At 37.0% G+C, this 10,551-nt stretch overlaps 1 long non-coding RNA gene across 1 annotated transcript; it reads left to right on the top strand.

Annotated features, from left to right (window-relative positions):
• The first annotated feature begins 270 nt into the window (after positions 1-270).
• LOC149933831 (uncharacterized) lies at positions 271-660 on the top strand. Its single transcript, XR_016472757.1, has 3 exons — positions 271-350; positions 434-496; positions 561-660. It is a non-coding gene; the product is annotated as an uncharacterized LOC149933831 (long non-coding RNA).
• Positions 661-10,551: the final 9,891 nt, after the last annotated feature.

The following is a 10,551-nucleotide window of genomic DNA, read 5'->3' as shown; positions in this document are numbered from 1 at the left end:
CTGGTAGAATAGAATGAACGCTGGTAAATATGATTATATGAATACTCGTAGATATGAATGAACACTTGTAAATATGATTATATGAATAGTCGTAGATATGAATGAACACTGGTAAATATGATTATATGAACACTGGTAAATATGAGTATATGAATACTCGTAGATATGAATGAACACTGGTAAATATGAATGAACACTGGTAGATTTGAATGAAAACTGGTAATTATGAATGGTAGATATGAAAGAATCCTGGAAAACAATTAAATATCACTGGTGTATGGTGATCAAAATATGAAAATCCACAATGAAGGTGAAAGACCTTTACATTTTCAGAAGTTTTCTCGATTGAGGTTTGTAAACTAGTTCCTTTACTTTCTCAAATCAAATTGTCCTAGTTATGTTATCAACTACGGGTGGTATTATTTTGTCACAGATAAATTTGGCAGATATCGAGGCATGAGGGACATCAAAATTGCAATGCAAAATTGGACACCTGGTAAGTTTCGGCAACACGGGAGCTTCAATATTTTCGCTAATTCTTGCTGATTCTCGTAAATAAGGAAGTGCTGCCTCAATGAACCATTACAAAATCCTTATTTGGGTAACTTATACCTCCTCTGTCGGATGTTTTAATAAAGTCTTAAAGTGGTGAATTAGAGAAGGGTCCGGAAATGCACTCGAGACACAAGCTACAAAATTCAGCTTGCTCCATTTTCTGTACCACAAAACCAGCTATGTAAGCCAAACTTGCCAATTTTAAAGTGGTTCGTTGCGTAACAGGCTCTGTACTCAACGCATTTCATATAAGTTGGATACTGTATAGCCACTCTACTCTAGAAGGTTGGGTAACGTGCCTTCGGAGGCCTTAGAGCGAACTATACAATAACTATCCAATTATAATAAGATACTAATATTTCTTAGATATTCCCACCAAGGGAAGAGAATGCAACCTGGCAGCCACTGGGGGAAAACTACAACTGACTAGCAGGCTAGCTGGGAGTTAACCACTCCCATACTAGTTTCTGACTGCTACTAACCACTGACTTTACAGCTCTGCCTCTATGCTCTTAAAAGCCCTATCTCTCTCTGCTACCTCCTTTTATACCAACTCCCACACTAGTGCCACCACCCGCGCCCTTGGGAGTTAGGCCTAATAACATAAGGGTTTGCCTGTTTGGCCTACTAGCAATATGACTGCCACGGTGGGAATACTATTTCCAGCGTTCGTAATTTAAGACCTTTACGGTAATCTGTTTCACAAAAATATAAACTACATACAACGCTCAATTCTGATCTGTCATTTATTTGAAAATTATCCCGAGAGATATTTTCTAGCCACATGCCTCTCAACGCCCCATCAGAAGGAAACTCGTGGAAAGAAACTCCAGGTGTTTATTTACATTTATACAAAAATTATTGATATGTAACAACTTTAAATAATAATTGAAAAATGAAATAAATATCTTTTTACATAAATCTGATATCACTCAGCATTAAGTAATTATCAAGTGTTCGAATTTCCCGCCGCGAAAATTGTTTTAAAAGACAACCAATCTAAAATCCAACAAGGCTTAACTATTCATACAAACTATTTAAAAATTACCAAAGTACTGAAGTATTTGAGGGGTTATTTATGGAAATTGAACTTTTAAGTTATAACCTAAGTATAAAATAAATACAATTATCTGATATTTAAATAATTTCCAGTACTATGTACTCATTATGGTCAAGTTTCGCGCCATAGAAAACCATGTTATTTATATCGTAAAAGGAGCCGACTTTAAGGTCCGGAAGTAGCGCTCCCGACGGCCGTCGAAGACACTAAAAACCAAACTTTTATTTCGCGCCAATACATGGATTTGAAATTCTTTGGGTAGGCCGTCTGGTGCGAGCGTATTGAGCGCGCGAAGTTGGCCATGGCCCAACCAAAGCTTATTGGGATTTATAATATACCCAGACGGAGTGACCGATACAGCATGTCCCAAATTATGCATTTCTTGTTTATATTTGGTTCGAATTTTTTGCCATATTTGATAGCATTTAAATGACCTATGTCTTTATGGTCGACTACATTTTTAACCCCAGCCTTGTTCCTTTCTTCGTTACGCCTTTTACAAACAGTTCCGAAGGTTGATGAACTGAGTCTCGTAGACCGCATTTTCTTCCATAAGGTTGACTCCGACTGACTTTTAGTGTCCTTTTCAAAATCTTTGGCATATTCGTTGTTAATGGCGTTTTTCTAAAAAAAATTCATGTTTTTAAAAATCTTTGCCTTAAGATAAAATAAACTAAAATTTACCAAAAAAATTTCGTTTTCCGGAATTTGGAAATCTATATTATTGGCTACAACGTTATTAGCTGGGTACCTCATTAGTGATTGTATAATTTCGTACCACATAGTTGTTAAAGGAAGTTGGAAACTCATTGGATATTTTTTTTGCGGCAGATCCCTTTTTTTTTTTCAATTTTGAGGAGCTCGGAAGAGATACACATGTAAACATGTCAACCTCATTCTCTGAATTAGATACTTGAAATGAAGCACTCAGCTTAAGTAGCGCAGCTTCAACCTCATTTGATGGCCGAGGTTTCGCTCGACTCTCATAGTACTGCCTCCGTCACGTGGTGACTGAAATTTCACATCTATGAGAGCCAATGCGGTTATTGTAGAGGTCCTAGGCCGGTTCCATTTCTGAGGTAGATCTGTGCACGATACTTCTTGAGGGGGATCCGAAATATCTTTTTTCTTTCAAAATAACAAGCAATCTCAGCAGCGATAAGAGATGGTTATAAGAACCACTTCGTCCAGCTTTACATTCGCAGTAGCAGCCTTTTACTTCAGTTCGAGCCCCAGTCGTACCAAATGCTACAGCTACCAAGTACGGCTTCTCATTCTTCCTCTGGCTGCTTAGCATATACAAGGCCATTTTCCCTAGAATAACTGTTCTTAATTTAATATGTTAACACTTAAGTTAAAATTAACGTTTTAACTTAATAAAACTGTTAGAATCTGTCAAGATACTTTTTCTCTAATGCTTGGTTGTGGTATTTCTCGACTCATTATATTTTTGGACAATTTTAGAAGTAATACGCGGCACATCTTTTATCTTACGTTTATTTCCAGTTATAGGGAAAACAATTTCATCATACATTGCACAGTTAACATTCATCTTAAATTAACTATCAATAAAATATACCCGATCAAAACTACAAAAGACTAACGAACTAGCGACGCTTAAACTTTTAGAGCGTTGGCTTAAAAAAACCGTAAAATTTCAAATCATTGACGTCAGCCACTACTAAAAATTCCGAATAGAATCCTGCCCCTTTGGCTAACTTTCCTATTAAGGGAGTGTCATTAGTTGTAAAAAATAACGACCTCAAAGGGTAATGAGTAAGAAATTTTATAGGCCAGGCGACAGGGTAAAAAAATGCTCAATAAGGAAATAATTCTTGGAAATCTGGATTTGTTTTCGCTTTATTAGTAGGGTCCTCTTTAATAGATAAGTTTTTCCACCTCGCGGGAAGTCTGCGTTGGCCGCCATCTTGGAAAAATAGGTGTTTTACTGATATCATCGGTACTATTAACCTTTTTTATATACTTTCAATGGGTATATTATTCCCTATGATTATCTCAACAGAAAATGTTCCGATGACCTTTTCGATTAAAAGTGACCCGTTCGGAGACAGAGTCGTGAGAAACTTGACCCTTCCACACCACTATGATGGAAACGATGTTTCACGAATCATTAAGTAGGCCTAACATCTTATTCGTGCATACGTATTATTTATGACAAATTCAGCCCAGCCTATGGCCCGCGGGCCACATTGGGCCCTGGAGACTCAAATGTTTATAGAATACTGTAATATAAATAAATTAAAAAGAACATGCACTATTTATTATATTTTATTTTACAAGTGATTTGAATTAGTTTTTCACTTCGATGTTGATGGTAGGTTTTGTTCAATTTCTTCATTTGAAATTAATCAGAATGGTTTCCGAGCTATTCGTCTTCGACTCGTGAGTCTAATTGATTGTTTAAGGGTTCGGGTTGTTCGATTATGCCATCACCGTGTTGGGCGTCCCAGTTCTCTATAAAGTCACTTACCCCCCTCGTTCTCTTGCGTGTATAATATTATGTCGTCATTATTATTAAACATCACTCATAAAGCGTCCATTGCGCGGTCACACTCGCTGTCTGATATTTGTGGTGTTAACTTTTAAGCGGCTTCCACGCGCACAACATAATCATCGTCACCGTCTTGGGTGCACAATAACTCATTTAATGGGTCGTTGTCGAAGCTTTCGGATAATAAGTGCAACGAATTGTCCATAATCGACTCGTGATTATTTCCATCCGCAAGATGAATGTGCGCTTAAAGGATCAGACGGTGCCTGATCTTATAATAGAAAATTGTATTTTATTTTTATCTAAGAAATGTTAAACTGAGGTAAAGAAACGTACCACTTTCAACTTTAACTCTTTATCGACAATTTGAGTCTGGTGATGAAGCCCTTTTTATTTTCGGCGGCGTAACTTTAAGCGACGGACCCAGTTGCGGGGAGGGGGTTCTAGTGACAGATGCGTCCCCTTGGACGGTGAAGCAACCGTAGAAGACGGTCCGAGTTGGAGAAATGGCATCAGCGGTGGAATCGATTGGAAAGACAAGACGGGTGCCGCGGCTTGACCGTGATTATAATGACTTATCACATAAGGGGAATTTCAACGAAGTATTACCGTGAACAGTTACCATATACCGGTCGAGACTTATCTTTTGAGTAAAACCGATGTTCCAAGTGTTACAAGATTACCTCTTGAAACCGAATGTGACCTTTACACAACCTTTTATACCTACTGGTAGTTATATCATGATTCGGCACTTTTAGGATTCATCACGTTTTCCAAGATTGTCATTAGTTAAAATTTACGTAAACCAAACAGAGTCTGAGAGGGCCGTGTATTCCGTGTTTACCCCGAATTATAAAATTGTGCAATTTTTGCGTCGCATCTCTATCTTTCACCCTATTGGAAGAAAGTGACTTATCCAAAGTTTAGGGTTCGAGTTAGGTTAATGGGTTTCTTCGAGACACCTTTGAATTTTCTCCAAAGCACAAGTGTGTCGATGATTTACATAAAGGGGAGGAAGTGGGGATGTTCGCATAATAACCCTTCCACCTGAATTAAGGGCTTCAAAAGTCACATGATGACTTAGGCCTAAGGTGGTGCCTTGGTTATTAGCCTAGCTGATTATTAAGAAGAGTGGTTTCTACAACGGATTATCCCAAATACATTAAGAAAACCTTTCACTGACCATATCCCGTTGTTAATCGGGAGCTAAAAAAAACCTGATTGTTTTTCCACAATAGTAGTCATACTCTACGGAATTTTGTTTCTCCCGATATATAGTATCTATGGCTCGTTAATCACGGAAATTACATGGTGTCATTATAAGACAGGCGGCATATACTTTAATAAGGAAATAATTCTTGGAAATCTGTAATTTTTTAATTCGCTTTATAAGTAGGTCCTCTGTAAGAGATAAATTTTCCCCCCACAAGGGAAGTCTGCGTTGGCCACCATCTTGGAAAAATGGCGGCCAAAATAGGTGTTTGTCGATATCATCTGTTCTATTAACATTTTGATATACCTCCAATGGGTAGATTATTCCCTATGATAATCTTAACAGAAAAGATCCGGATGACCTTTTCGATAAATGCACCAATTTATGCGATCTACAAAGATGCAAATGGTGTTGATTTAGGATCAAGATACACCTTGCAACATAATGTGGCCCCCAAAATATCAAAATACATCGCTATGTATTTAAAGCAAGAGCTGATTAATACAATGCACAATTTTGGACTCATATTAGATGGTTCGACCGATAGATCCCTAGAGTCACACGAAATTGTTTATATTTCGTTTGTTAACAACGAAAAAAATATTATTTTGAACTAATAACAAGTTGGCAAGCTTGCCAAAATATACCTCTCCTCGGAAGAATTGTCCCTAATGGTATTAATTTCTTGAGATGAGCCTTTAAAGATATATCTCCGCAATTCAGAGTTATTTACTAAAAACGTAATCCCGGTTCCATCCGGCCCGTTATAAAGTTTTAATTATAATTAAAATAAATGAGACGAAACAACCGATTTTAATTTATTCAAAATATTATAAATTCAGTAGTTACAACAGTGAGTTAGACGTACTAAAACAATGCACAATTGAATTTAACCCTTTTTACAGTACAAGTTTATCAGTTGAATATAACACGAAGCAAATTTTAATGAAGGAAATATCTACAGATGGTATTTGTATTTTTCTCGCTTACGAAATACTTGCCGCATCTTTAACGCTCATTTTATTTCAACACTCCTAGACTTTCAGTTGACGTTGTGACACATTCCGCATGAAAAAGCCCAATACCGTCCAATTTCCAATATCATATAATGACTCGCACGCCCAGGAAATCATTGACTGCGTTAGAAATCGTAGATATCCAAATATCCACACCAAATATATTTACAAGAAGCAAAAACCTTACCATCAACACAGAGAGCCACTTCACAAACCGACAGCTCTTAAATCAATAAACGTTAAATTATCGCCTTTGCATTAACACAACTATATATAGGTCGATAATAAAACCCGTAAATAAATAACAAAAACTAACAAAGTAAACCTCCCATAGGGTCTACCCTTTAACCCACATTATCTCGGCTGACTGTGCTAAACCCAGATTTGACTTTTAAAATTTTATACGTAAAAAAGGTTGACTTTAAAAACCATTAATATACTCTTCCGCTAAGCTGAGTTTATAATTTTCAAAGAAGCGTAACATCTATCGGTGGTTCTGTGCTAGAACATTCGCCTGTCATGCAGAAGGGCTCGGGTTCGAAACCTGGGCGGCGCTTTGTTTTTAATCAACAGATAATACGCTACATTAGAATTACTTCGATGCAATAATTTAAATGGAACTCGAAATTTCGTTCTATTTAATAAAAACCGAAATTTAATACTCTGTTAATTTGTAATCAACGCTTCTGATAAAGCTGAAGGTCTAATTTTCGATGAAGCGTAATTAGTGGCGGTGGTTCTGTGGTAGAACTTCCGCCTGTCAAACAGGAGGTCTCGGGTTCAAATCCCGCCTGAAGCGATCTCAAATTGATACTAAGACGAATACCGTAAACAATTGGTGGAAACCCTGCCATTTGGACGTTTATCGTACCCCTCAGCACTCGCTCCGTCCCAAATTTCAATAAGAAGAAGTTAAAGAGAAAACGCCCATACATACAAAATGCAAACACAACACACTGAAAACACCCACAACCGCCATATCACAAACTCAACATTCCCCCATTACGCACATACATTACAATAACATAATTTCCAAAGAAACTGAGTTGAAACCGTCACGACGGTGAGCGTTAACGAAAAAACAACCATACCAAACCGCGCAAACCGCAGAATACTCCGTTAACACTCACCGTCAGATTGTGGTTTTGCCAACCTTTAAACTGCATTAAAGGTTTTTCGACTTTGTTCTGGTAACGCGTTTTGAACTTTGCCCCGGCAACGCGTTGGCAGCCCACAGACAGACATACACACACACATAGACAGACACGATGATTGTATAACCCCTCGGACAGGTAAAAGTGGCTCAGCATTACAAATATTAAAATTGCTAAAATTGTTTTTCGAAGAACAGAAAGTGGAGCAACCTTATAAAAAAACTATGCGCTATAACAACCGATGGTACATCAGTGTACTGAGGTAAAGATAATGGTCGTTTTAACCTCTTACGAGAAAAATGCCCATTTTTAAAAAACATTTTTAAAGACATGGATATCGAAACTAGGTGCTTTGACAGACTCTTCGAAATAATTGGAAAACTATACAATTTTTCTGTGAATTCTCCCAAGCAAACGGAAGAACTAAAAGATATAAGTAAAGAGCTCGAAAAAGATATAGCAACATTTTCGTCTCTTCCTAGAACCAGATGGGTGATGCGCAACCACCGTTACCTTAATGTGGTTTTCATAAACTACAAGCGAAGGAGTATCGGATTCCGAAAAAAAACCCATAGGTCAGGGAGTCCCGAACTCCTAAAAAAAATATTTCAATAGAGGGGTCGGGGTCCAGTGGACTCCCGTGAAATTAGTCACTATTACCAAGTCTATGAGACCCTGGATTAAGTTTCTAACTGTTCAGTAATTTTTTTAACTGTCACCACACATTTCGTATAAGTCAGGCCTAACAAACAAGACTCAATTGAACTTTGTTTTAAATAAAACGGAATTGTATTGGATATTAAATATCCAATACGTGGCCATTAACCCGGAAATTGCGTCCTTAAAATTACACGCCTCTGTCACTTTGCTTTCGTCAATATAAATTTCATATTGTGCTCATGCTAGTATTTTTTATTCCACATGGACAATAACCGGAAATATCGGTATTTGCGAAATTTCAGGTTTTCGCCAAAAATTGACGGTATTAAAAGAAAAGAAAACCATTCTTTAGCGCCTAAAAAGGGAAAATCAGAATTTTAAAATATCAACTATGTAGTCTATGGGATATATTGCCTCGTTTATTTCCGGCCCTTCGAATATCAAGGGTCGTCCGCTATATTTTTTATACTAACGTTTATCCTTAGTGTGAATAAATAAAACGCACACCTAATTTAGTAGCATACCGTATGTCATATAAAGTGTCGAATTATTGGAAGTATTAGTAAGGAAAGAAGGTATACACATGTCTATTAAAATTAACAAAAATTAAGAATAACAAAGATTAAGAGTCTCGTGCTCTAAGGTGTAGGTTAAGGTTAGCAACAACACGTGGAAACAAATATGGCAGCGAGTAAAGGCGATTACATTTTTATTTCCCAAAATTGGATAGAACGAATTACGCAAAAAGGAAGGTGAACGTGAAAATGGCCTTGGCAGCAAAAGGATTGGACAAACAGACAAAGCGGGACATCACTGGGAAGGTGGCAATATGATGGTCATGGTCGTCAACTGTAAAGGAGAAAGAATACTTGTGTTCAATGGGTCATGCGGTCTATATCGTATGCAAGGCAAGCCATATCCAGGAGAAATATCGTCAATGGAGGCGAATGCTGCAGAGTTATCAGACTCGGATTAGTCGTACAGATGTGTTCGAGACTTACCAGAGCTAAGGTATCACGATTTTCAGTGTGACATTTGCAAAGAAACGAAAATGACAAAGTTAACTAGAAAATCAAATCCAATTTTAAGAACAAAACAAATGTTACAACTCGTACTTACCGATGTACGGGGTCCCTCTTGAGTCAGGGTGTGAGGTCTCGGGCTAAGGTCTGGGTGGTATCGGGCAAGCGCAAATACTTAAAAGTTACCTTTAATTAACAAAAAAATTCGGATTGAAATGGGCAAAGATTTCAATTTTGCTTTTGGAATCCATCAGAACAATTACCAACATTTAAAATATCAAACCATTTCTTAAATATTTCGATGAATCGAATTAGTTCTGGGCATTTACAACACTTTGACAAAGTACTTGTGTGGCATATTTGACTTTCATGCCGTTTCATTATGATATATGGACATTAGTCAACTTGTATAATCTCTTTAAGTTTCTACTCTTCTTTTGCTCTGTCTGGTAAAATTTCCCAAGCAATTTCGAACTGTTTTTTTTTTTCAGATGAGGGGCATAGAACAAAGAAAAAGGAAGCGCTCTTCGGTTTCAGAGAAGGGGTTTGGGCATTTATTTGATGCCACACCCGTATTAATGTTAAAGCATTTTCTATTCGTGGAAGCACCATCTTCCACGACATACAGAATTTTGAAACCACACAGTTCAAGTTTGCGAATCGCTTCCCAAAGTAGGTTGTCCAATTTTTCAGCCTTTGATGAATTGGTTGGGAAATAAGAAAAAGGAATTTTGAATCAAGATGTTATACCTCGCAATAGAAATTGCAGTTCATGTGTTGCTAAAGGTTTATCTTTATATAAGTCAGGGTTCAGGGTTTAGCTGGGTAAATTTTCCTTCAACATTAGAAGGCTCAGTAAATCCTTTTACATCGCCAGTTTCTTGACGATAGACAAGATCTTCTTGAATTTTAATATCGTCCAACACTAAACAAAAGTAGACTTGGTGATTATATTTTCTAAGCTTTTCAAAATCTGCTAGGATTTTCACCTATGTAAGATGCATGCCTTCTTAAAGTGGATCTTAAGGGCAATTGCAATACCTCAGACTCTTCCAACACATTATATAACGTTCATGGTGATCTTTGAAAATATTTACGTACTCTTCTTCCGTATTTCCCTCAAAAATTCCTTTGAGTCAACCGGGTCAATCTCAAGGGGTTTATGTAAGAAATTTTGAATTCATTTTTTATCCCACGTTTGTATTAAATTACAATCTATCCATAATTTAACCTCATCAGTTCTATCCGTGTGTCGAAGAATTCGGTGATTATTTTCATTTCATTTTAAATAAGATAGAAACTATAATTGCGTGTAACATATATATTAATTCTTTCCTTATTCTTACGAGTTACCTATTT

This window comes from Leiobunum rupestre, chromosome 8, assembly GCF_980474605.1.
Source record: "Leiobunum rupestre chromosome 8, qqLeiRupe1.1.hap1, whole genome shotgun sequence".
In the NCBI taxonomy this organism is placed as follows: Eukaryota; Metazoa; Arthropoda; class Arachnida; order Opiliones; family Sclerosomatidae; genus Leiobunum; species Leiobunum rupestre.
The sequence above is the reverse complement of the archived record's forward strand: the minus strand, read 5'-3'. Positions and strand labels throughout refer to the sequence as shown.